The 11,384-nt window shown below is 30.5% G+C and overlaps 1 pseudogene; it reads left to right on the top strand.

Moving 5' to 3' along the window:
• The first annotated feature begins 9,556 nt into the window (after window positions 1–9,556).
• Window positions 9,557–10,706, top strand: LOC108548177 (NADH-ubiquinone oxidoreductase chain 5-like; annotated as a pseudogene).
• Window positions 10,707–11,384: the final 678 nt, after the last annotated feature.

Here is an 11,384-nt window from a genome sequence, read left to right as displayed (position 1 = left end):
GAGAGCAGACATTGCAATTCTTCCTAACTTCCGATAGGATATTATGCAGCTTTCCATTCAGGCGGATGTATTTGGAATCGGAGGTTGAATTGAAGCTCGATTACGTGTTTGGCGAAAATCTCCAATCAGTTGGTGAACTAAGGTTTTCAGATGCCGCTTTACTTGAGTTTATTTTTTTACTGCGTCCATGCTTATAAAGATCAATAACTTTAACACGAGTAGTTCTCCTGCCACGTCAGGCAAGTTCGAACTAATGCTAAAAATGCAGTCTGGTTCGTGGTTGCGGACTAATTTCGGATAAGAAAATCTTATCTCCATTCGAAGGGGTTGTCATTCTACGCTTCATAAGATTATACAGGGTGTGGTTAAGAACCCGCTTCAAAGAAACTAAACATAAATAGTTATCGCCGCGCATTGAGTTTACGCATGAAACCAAGTGGAGAGCGAGAGTCACCTCTCGAGTTGCGGCATCAAATTATGCGGTGAGCGAGAGTCACCTTTCTTGTGCAAAGGGTTAATATTAATAGGATTAATAACTTTTACAAAATTAGCAATTTATGGAAGTTATTTAATAATAATTGCTCATGGTTTAAGTTCTTCAGGTTTATTTTGTTTAATTGAATTAGCTTATAAAGAAACTAATAGACCTTTAATGATAATTAACCCCTTGCACTCGACGACGTTTTCATTACAGAAAAATAGTAATTCGAAGACTTTCTGTTATAGAGTCGACGATGTTTTTAAAATGGTAAATGAGAAATCATATGAAAATTAAAACATAGAATTATTTTTCTTTGACATTCTACCCATCGTTAGGTTATTTTAAATATCATTCATTTATTAAAGTCGATCCTTAGAATTGGATTAAATGGTGACTGAGAGTCACTTCTCGAGTGCAAAGTGTTAATATATATATATAATACTTTTATTGTTAAAAGCATATAAAATTTTGAATTTTAAAGAACTAATTAAATTAATAAATATAAAAATTGAATTAGATTTATAATAAAAATTATTAATTAAAATTGCAAATTTTATATTATTTAATTAACTAAAATCCAAATTAAATTTAAAAATTTAAATTTTCTTTTTTTGTAAAAAAAAATTTTTACTATTAATCTAAAATTCAAAATCAAAAAATTTAGTAATTAAATTAATTAAGTTTTATAATTTAAAAAAAATCTATTCATTAGATTATAAACCTATAGAATTTTATAGCCTACTGAATAGATTAGTTATCGGTTCAGATCCAATTGCAATAGTGTATATAGCCATCTATACAGTAATACAACCAATGATCAGATCTATTCACTAGATTATAAAACCTATAGAATTTTAATAATTTTATATCGTAGAATATTAAAAAATATAACAATAGATTGTGAATCTACCAGCTTAATTTAGCTTATTTATATATTTTTCAGTCAAATCCTATTGAATCGAAATGGCTATAGCAATTCAATAGGAATTTTTTTTCTTATTTATGTAAAAAAAATAGCTCACCACGATATTGGTCGAAAATGTCAATAAAATTGAATATTTCAGTCAAATCCTATTGAATTGATGTGACTATAGCAATTTAATAGGATTTTTTCTCCTTATCTATGTAAAATAATTAGATCACCACGATATTTATATAAATTTTTTATGTTATAAAGTCCATACAAATAAATTTTTCTATATTATGAATTATATAAATGAAATAGAATTATTGAAATATTAATTAATAAGCTATAATAATTTAATAAAATCAACAAGTTATTAAATATAAACAAATTTTTTCAATAATGATTATTATCAAGTTAGTAATTTTCATCTTTTTAATTTTCATAAAAATATTTTAATTTTTTAATTTTAAACTTTCATATAAAATTTATTTTATTATTATTATTATTAATATATAATCTTTTATTTTATAAATTAAATTATTATTATTATTTTGTGTATCGTTTATTATATAAAATTATTGACTATATGAATATATATATGTTGCGGGTATCAAAGGGGGTATCGCGTCGTTCCCTTGATCTTCCTGGACACGTGGTTTCCGCCCGAAATAATTCGTCTTCGCGGTTGTAAGGCGCGAAGATATCCCGATGTGGATGGACGGTTCGACGCGACACGGTATCTCGTCGCCTTAACGAGGAGATACGAAAATCGTCTCGTTGATTTCTTTGTACGCGTTTGATGATCGATGTTTGCTTCGTTTGACCGTTCGGTTTCGAGTTCTGTCTTCAACTACGTTTCAACTCCAACCCTTAACTCTCCGTGCTCAGAGTTTCCACGCGATGGTATATTAAATAAAAGAGTTTATATAGATAATTATTGTGACTATATTTATATATTTGTGACTATATTTAATTATATATTAATAATATTCTTTTTTTATTTATTTATAATAAAATATATATTATTTAATTAATTAGATTTTATTTATTTTTGTTTCAATCTTAATATATATATTAATAATAATAAATTATTTTATTTGAATAATTATTGTTTATAAATAATTAAATTAAATTGTTATATAATTATATATTAATATATTAATTTACTAAAAAAGAAAAAGAATTATAAATATGTAATGTAATATCTAATCTCTTTTGTTTGAGGTATATAAGGTTTAGACGATAAAGGCACAATACTATGGGAAAAGTAATGTTATTTCTTGTAGTCACAAAGAGAATTAAATGAAACGATTGCATGCATCGATTGCTTCCACAAAATTATTGGCACACGCACCAAAAATTAATAATTTTAACAATGTTAATATTTTGTAGGGTATCCTTTTCGTTTTATCACGTCGGAAAGTTTGGCACTGAATTTATTTTATTTTAAATGTGCTTTTTAAATATTCTTCCTCTATATTATGCTATTCCTCTTGTGATTTACTTACTAATTCCGTTTTATTAGTTATTGAATGCTTTCGTATTTTTTTTTATCTAATTTGTCTCTCACCATCTCAATGGAATTTAGATGGGGTGTATTTATTTTATTTGTGTAGTATCGTATTTATGATCGTTGGACAGTGCTATAGTAACCACTCTTGAATAATTTTCGATTTGTGTTTCGAGTCATTATCTTGATTTAATTAGAATCTTTCAAGAATTCCCAATTTTTTGAACGTTTCGCTTGAAATTATTCTTTAGCATACTGAAGTTTCCCATTTTATTTATTTTTTCTGTTATAAATTTTAAATTTCCTACCCGGTAGTAACTGATACATTTCCAAATCATAATATGACTACCGTATTTGGATATTTTTAGGATCCACTTCTTCGTTCGGTTTCCGTTATACTTTTATGTGAACATCAGACCACAAAATATTGAATTTACTCTTGTCACAAAATGTAACATCTCTCCAAAATTCTCTAGATCTTGAAATAAATGTTCTTGCAAAATCCAAACTTTTTTTTTTCGATTTACTGCAGTAGCGTATGGTTGTCTCCGTCTGGGTGTTCGTCCATTGCATGAATTCTTCCGTAACATTGAACGGTCTGCTTCATTAGAAACAGTTTTATTACACTAATGTTGGAGCTCGGTGTTAATTTGTGGGCATTTATTCTTGAATTTTATTCATATTTCGAACAAGAAAATGTTCTTCTGATAAATTTAAAACCTTTTTCTTTCCATGTTCAAGTCTGTCTTCAATTCTAACTTCATCTTCAGACCCTTAATTAATAATATTTTTGGCAGTTGAAAAACTTTTGTTTATGATATTTCCAATTTCTCTATACGATTCTTCAGTTTTCCCGTGATGAGTTACTAAATTTCTTATATCTAAGTTAGTTTCTTTAGCTTTTCTCGCCATAGCAAAATGTGTATTCGAATATTTCTTTTATTCCTTTCGCTACTACGGGTGATTATAGTCACCGGCCACAGGAATTAAGATAAGTGCTATCGTTTCGCTTAGCTCTCTTCGCAAAGAATTACAAGCGTTATTACGATAGTCGATTTTTCTTTCCACATTTTCTCTTTTTTTTTTCAAAAGACTTGGCTCCGAAGGCTACAGACTGCACGCGTGTAATGCTTCTATGTTTGACATGTCGCTACGTTGTACGGGAGGGATTCCGCGACGAAACCTGCCGTTGCGAAAGGGTTATTAGATTTTAGTTCTTCACTTGGCTGTTAACTGACTATTATAATATCTTATACTGAGCTTGAATAACAGCGAAGAAAAGAACAGAATATCTGAACAGGCTGATTCAATAGTTTCTCGCAAAGTATGTTAAGTATGCCAATAATTATGTGTCAACAATTGATACATGGATTCGTTTCGTTTCACTGTTTACAACTACAAATTGCGATATTAATTTGTTCGTAATGTTGGCAGTTTATGGTTTAAACATTCTTTTGTAAAGAAAAGAGGAATAAGAAATATATGATTCTTTCTTTTGCCCATCATATTCTTACCAACTTCTGCGTGTGACAATAATTCTGTGACTCATTGTATATGTAGTGATATATTCGTTGTTACTGCCCATGCAATAACAGCATCGCGCACGTTTTTGATGTTCCACTCTTCTTTGATGGTAAAGATAATGGAACTATATAATAGAAATAATAATAATAGTAATAATAGTAAACCCCGTGTTGTGGGCGGGGTAGAATACCCCAACAGTATTCACTGCTTGTTGTAAGAGGCGACTAAAAGAGAAACTCATTGGAGGGAACATATAAAAAAGGCTTGGGAAAAAAAACGCAGCGTGGGGTTCGCCAGGGCGTCCGGAGCCAAGGCTAGGTGTGACAGCGAGCAGACCATCGGTGACAATTGTCTGAACAGGCGGAACATTGCCGGGCAACCCGTAATTAATACAGCCGAAACCTCAATAGGAAACACACAAAAACAAATTATTATTAGGATAGATTTGAGTAATTTTGAAAGTTACTTTTAAATTAGGTGTTAATTTTTTACTTAGTCCCGTTTTGACTTGTTTTTGATATATACAGACAAGATAATTTATTTTAAATTTTGTTGCATTAATCTTCTTATCGTGATACTATTTACTGTTATTTTTAGAATTGCTTATGTTCTCTTTCGCAATTTTAAAAGATGTATTTAATTTGTTTTGTAACGAGCGGATATAGTCATCGTACGAATAGCGAAATTGTGGTTCTTGTATAATAGAAGTAAGTAAATAGGTTTTTCGACCAATTAGGAGGTCGTATGGAGTTAGCCCAGTAGATTTATGAGTTGAGGTGTTATAACTAATAGTTGCGAATTGTATGTATTCATTCCAGTCTGTCTGAGAAGGCTCTATATATTGTTTCAAATAATCCTTTAAAGTTAAGTGATAACGTTTTAATGCTCCCTTAGTTTGAGGATGATACGGACTAGTACAAATGTGCTTTGTCTTAAGAAGATTACTCAATTTTTTTATTAAAGCGGACATGAAATCAGATTCTTGATCTGTAAGAAATGTTTTCGGAATTTCGAATAGAATAAATAATTTAATTGGCCTCTTTGCAATGGTTAATGCCTCGTGGTTAGGAATTGCTTTGGCAAAACAATATTTTGCTAAATCGTCTTGTGCGGTCAAGATAAATCTATTTCCGGATTCTGTTAGAGGTAATGGCCCAACGATATCAATTTCCAGCTTATCGAATGATACATTAGCTGTGGTAGTGATTTCCATCGGTTGTCTTACGAGTTTAAAATTTGTTTTATCGATTTAGCAGGAAGGACAAGATTGAATGTATTTCCTAATATCTACTTTAATGTAAGGCCAATAATATTGTGCTTTTATTTTCGCGTATGTTTTAATGAAACCATAATGTCCGGATAATTTACCATCGTGATTTTTTTTTTTAAATTCGTTGTATTTCTTTTACAGTTTTGGGGGAAATTCTCGTATAATCAAACAATGTTATTTCGTTTTTTGGAAACACAAATTTCAGCATTTCGTTTAGTTGACCTATTTTTACGTTATTATGTTCCTTAGCAGAAATTAATACAAATCTCCTATCTCGATTGGTTGATTTTAATTTTTTCAAGCAATAGAAAAGATATCTATATTCCAATTTATCAAAATGATGGTCTAAAGGGTACAGTAAAAATACAGTTTGATTTTGATTTTCAAGTTTAGATACATCGTTAAATCTCGACATAGGATTTGTTACGTCAAAATTTGATCGTGTATACTCCGAGTATGAATTATTTTCATCCAAGTCTTGAGACCATAATAGAACGATCGGAACTTTAATGTTTGCTAGTGGTTTATTCTCCCTTCTAAAGGTTATAATATCTTGATTCGTGTAATGAAATTTGATAAAATCTTGATAGCTTTGCTCCTGATTGGTTGTCATGTTTATTAAATTTTCAGAAATTAGTCTGGATAGAGCATCTGCTTTTGAATTACAACACTCTGGGTTATACTTTATATTATAACTATATTCCTCTAATCTAAGTCGCCATCTAACTAATTTGGAAGACGGATTGCTGCAGTTGAAAGGCCATCGAAGTGGGCGATGATCTGTATAAATTGTAAAGGTTCTACCATATAAGTAAGGTCGAAAATGCTCGACAGGCTGAATTATTACTAATAATTCTTTTTCCGTGGTAGAGTAGTTCTGCTCTGCGTTGTTTAAGGTTCGTGAATAGTATGTGACTGGCAGGTCTTGATTATTTGAAATCTGCGGTAGGACCACTCCTATTCCGACATTAGATGCATCTGTAGTTAAAGTAAATTCTTTAGAGAAATCTGGAAATTGTAAAACTGGTTTGCTGATTAATTTCTGCTTCAAGGTTAGAAACGAATTTTCTTGTTCTTCCGTCCAATAAAATGACGCATCCTTTTTTGACAACTGAGTTAGTAGCTTCGCAATTGTTGACAAATTTGGAATAAATTTCCTGTAATACCCAATTAAACCTAAGACCATTTTAATCTCTTTTTGATTTTTCGGTCTGGAAACTCTACTAATGGCATTTATTTTATTAGGGTTAGGCTCTACTCTACCTGAAATTAGGTGACCCAAGTATTCACATGATCTTTTCATGAACTCGCATTTGTCCGGTTGTAATATTAAATTGTATACTCGCAGTCTAGAAAACACATTCTTTAATTTATGAATATGATTCTCTTATGTGTAACTGTAAATAACAACATCGTCCAGATAGACAAAACGTTGAATATTGGTTAGACCCGTTAGGACATTATTTATCATGCGTTGAAAGCAGGCAGGAGCATTTTTGAGGCCAAATGGCATGCGAGTTAACTCTGAATGACCATTTGGTGTTGAAAATGCGGTTTTGGAACTATTTTTTAGATCCATAGGAATTTGGTGGAATCCACTTGTCAGATCTAGTGTGGTGAAATATTGTTCGTGTCCTTATTGATCGAATATATCCTCTATGTTAGGAAGTGGATACGCGTTGCCGATTGTACGTTCGTTTAATTTTCTATAATCAATACCGCCATTTTCGTTTACCCGACGCGTCTGTTTTTTTTAGGAACAACCCAGGGAGGACTAGACCAAGGGCTATTTGAAGGTTTAATTATGCCGTGTTTCAACATTTTCTCCATTTGTTTGTGTACTTCAGTTTTATGAATTTGCGGCTAGCGATAAGTTTTTGTTTGAATTGGTGTTTCATCGGTAACGGGAATTGTACGAGAGGTTGCCGTGGTTCGCGATAGTAAATCTGTTGGGAGATGAAATGTCACCAAATTCTTCGCGCACATTATATACAGCTTGATATTTCGCTACATTTAAATGTTTAAGTCGAAGATTCTCATTAAACGCGTGCAATCTTTGTTTTCTACCATTCTGCTTTTGATTTGCAGCAAGATTATAAATATAACAATTATTTGGGATCGGTTCGATTAATAATTCAGGAATTGCGATTGTTTGTGGCTTCAATTATGTATTAACGATTGTTGTTGCGTCCCGAACACTGTAACACCCTTGTGGAGTTTCACGGGGTTGTAAGGCCCGTTACGCTGATGCGGCAATGCTGCTTGGGATGCGGCCTACTCTAACTTGATAGAGGTAGACCTGGTTGGTGTTGAACTGCAAGGAGTTCTATAGTAGTAGATAGTCTCCTGCGCTGAGTGTTGGTGGGTCTCGATTGTTGATGTAGTGGTCATGATGGAGTTCAGAGAGAATCTTGTTGTCATGATGGAGGTTTTACTGAGAATCTTCTTGTGAATGTCTTGTCGGTAGTTTTATAAGGATCGACTGTCTTCTCATTGGTTGGTATGATATTGGGGGTGTATGCTAACTTCAGCGTCTTTCGGTGGTGGTGGTTGTTTAAACATTTGGGTTCTTATGCCTGTCGTTTAGAGAATAATATATGGGTCCTTGTCACGGTTTATCCTAGCGGTGGTTTAGGTGACACCGAGCATGTGCAAGTGAAGGGACCCTTGCAATAGAGGCATAAAACAGGCCTCTACTTGACTTGGGACATTGCGGTCCTAGGGCTGCAAGAATTGTAATGAAAGGCTCATCTTCGTTAGAAACTTTAGTCATGGCATTAGGTATTATAAGTGAATTGTCTTCGTTTATTTTTCGCGATGTTAATATGCCTGCTCTTAAATGGTGAGGATTTACTAATTTTATAGGGACTACTGTCTCCGTTGGTGGATTGATTCTTATACTGGAAACGGATTTCTGAGGTGTATTACGACAAAGAGGAATTTGAAATGATATGAACTCGAATGCAATACTGGAGCTTGAGTAATCAATGTTAGCCTTATGGACACAAAAGAAGTCATCACCCAATAGTCCATCAAATGGAATATTAGCGTGATCGTTAAGCACTTGAAAATTTCCAGTAATTATTCTATTACCAACTTTATTTGAATAATGTTTCTTATAATCCGCGAAGGGTAGCACCCATCATTCGTTAAAAGATGGCTGGAACATCCTCTAACCTATCGATGACGGATATAGTCGTCAAACACAGAGTATGTCGGTGTAGAAATGTTGGGTCAAAAAGGCCGCTTTATTTTATAAAATGAATAATTATACTACTAATATTTTTACAGCCGCTTAACATAAACATATAGTACATACATAATAAACGGAAAACTTAGTAGAAAATCAAACATCTATAAAAATTAAAAATTTAAACTGTTGCTGTCTTGTGGTATTCACGAAAACAATGGAGGGTACAGATCAGATACAGATTAGATTTAATAAAACAAACATTGATTTGTGATATCAATAATATAATAAAATTATTTTGAAATTAATAATTTCTAGTATTATATTATTTTTATATAGTATAATATTTATAATTTTAAATTTATATATGATAATATATAAAATTATCAATATTGTAGAATGAAATATTTATAGATTAAATTCAATAAAATTTAATTTTATAACTTATTTGCATTCAAAGCACTTACAATACAATTTTTACTTTTAGTTTCAATTGTTAGATCAATAATGTTAATATATGGATATAGATATATAAATTTAGAAAATTATTTAATTAAACGACTTTTTTATTTAATGATATTACAATTATTATTGGATGAGATGGATTAGGATTAATTTTCTATTGTACAATTATTTTTTTATCAAAAAGAAATACATTTTTTAATTATGGAATATTAACAATTATTTTAAATCGTCTAGGAGATTGTTCATTATTAATATTAATATCAATAATAATTATATTTGGAAGTTGAAATTTATTATTATATAATATAAATTTAATTATAATGATAATATTTATTTTAACCCTTTGCACTTGACGATCTTTTGGCTAAAGATGAGTAGGAGTTCAAAGATTTTCTGCATAAAGCTGGCGATATTTCTTTTAGTAATAAATAAGAAATCGTATAATAATTAACACGTAGAATTATTTGATTTCGATAGCTCGCACACCGTTACATTATCTTAAATTTGACATATTAATTAATATCGATCTTCGAAATTTTATCTAATCGTGACTGACGGTCAACTCTCGATTGCGATGAGTTAATAACTTTTACTAAAGGAGCACAAATTCCTTTTTGTACATGATTACCTATAACTATAATTGCTCCTACATCAGTTTCATCATTAGTACATTCATCAACATTTGTAACAGCTGGAGTTTATTTGATAATTCGTTATGAAGATGTTGAGAATTAACTGAAACAATTGGCTACATTTAAATATACCCTGAAGGGAGTGGGGGTTTGCTAGGTGTAGGAAACTGCGTGTCTCCTGAACCCTCACTTGTTTTTCGAGTCGTCGTCGTCGTTGTAGTCTTTGCTTCACATCTGAAATGTACGTTTGTAAAATAAAAAGTGTGTTCGTCCAATTTCAAGAGTGCTCATATTTCGCCACGCACCAACAGAAGAAATATCAGAATTAAATTTTAAGAATATAATGTTATTTATATCGAGATTAATTATATTATATTCTGGAATTTCTGTAAATTTTGAATGAGATATTAAAAAAATTGCTTATTCAACTTTAAGACAATTAAGATTTATAATAAAAATTTTATCAATAAATTTAAAAAATTTAGCTTTTCTTCATTTATTTATTCATGCTATATTTAAATTATTAAGATTTATATCTGTAGGAAGATATATTCATTATTTAAATAATAATCAAAATATTAAATTTTATAATGGATTATTTTATATCTATTCGACAAAAAGAATAATTTTTATTTTTTCATTACTAAGATTAATTGGTTTTCCTTTTCTAGTTGGATTTTACTCTAAAGATTTAATAATTGAAAATTTTTTAATTTCTAAAATAAATTTGTTAAGAAATTTTTATTTATTAATTAGAGCAATTTCAACTATTTCCTATTCATTTCGAATTATAACAATTTTATTAAATAATAGTTTAAGTTTAAATTTAATTTATAAAAAGGAAGATAATTTAATAAATTTTTGCATAATATTGTTAATAATTATTAGGATTTTTATGAGTAAATTCATATATAATTTGATATTTTTATTAAATAAATTATTATTTAACAAAAAATTAATATCTCTTTCTTAAATTTTATAAATTTAAATTTAATTTATAAAAAAATTTATTTAAAACCTATAATTATAATTTATTTTTATGAAATTATATTAGAAGAAACTTTAATTGAAATAATTATATCAAAATTTATAAAATTATTTTGGGGTGGCGAATGGCGAAGGACTCAATCAAATAATAAATAGCGGCATCGGCTTTGACGAGGCGAATGTGTGTATGAAGCGCATGGAAGCGTTTGGGCGGCTCCTTGGAAAGCAAGGAGTATCGATCGGCGGTATCGGGTGTTTGGCGCAGAATGAACAATGATGTTTGTTGTATCATGAAAATATGATAGCTGCAAATCCTTTTGTCGGAATGTCTGTAGAATGATATTGAGAGAGATAGCGTGTGTATGGAATAAGATAGATCTGGCTTTAAATAGGGTTGCACTGGCTTGAGGGAGGCAGG

Source organism: Eufriesea mexicana, unplaced genomic scaffold (genome assembly GCF_001483705.2).
Source record: "Eufriesea mexicana isolate 0111107269 unplaced genomic scaffold, ASM148370v2 scaffold1407, whole genome shotgun sequence".
Lineage (NCBI taxonomy): Eukaryota > Metazoa > Arthropoda > Insecta > Hymenoptera > Apidae > Eufriesea > Eufriesea mexicana.
The sequence above is the reverse complement of the archived record's forward strand: the minus strand, read 5'-3'. Positions and strand labels throughout refer to the sequence as shown.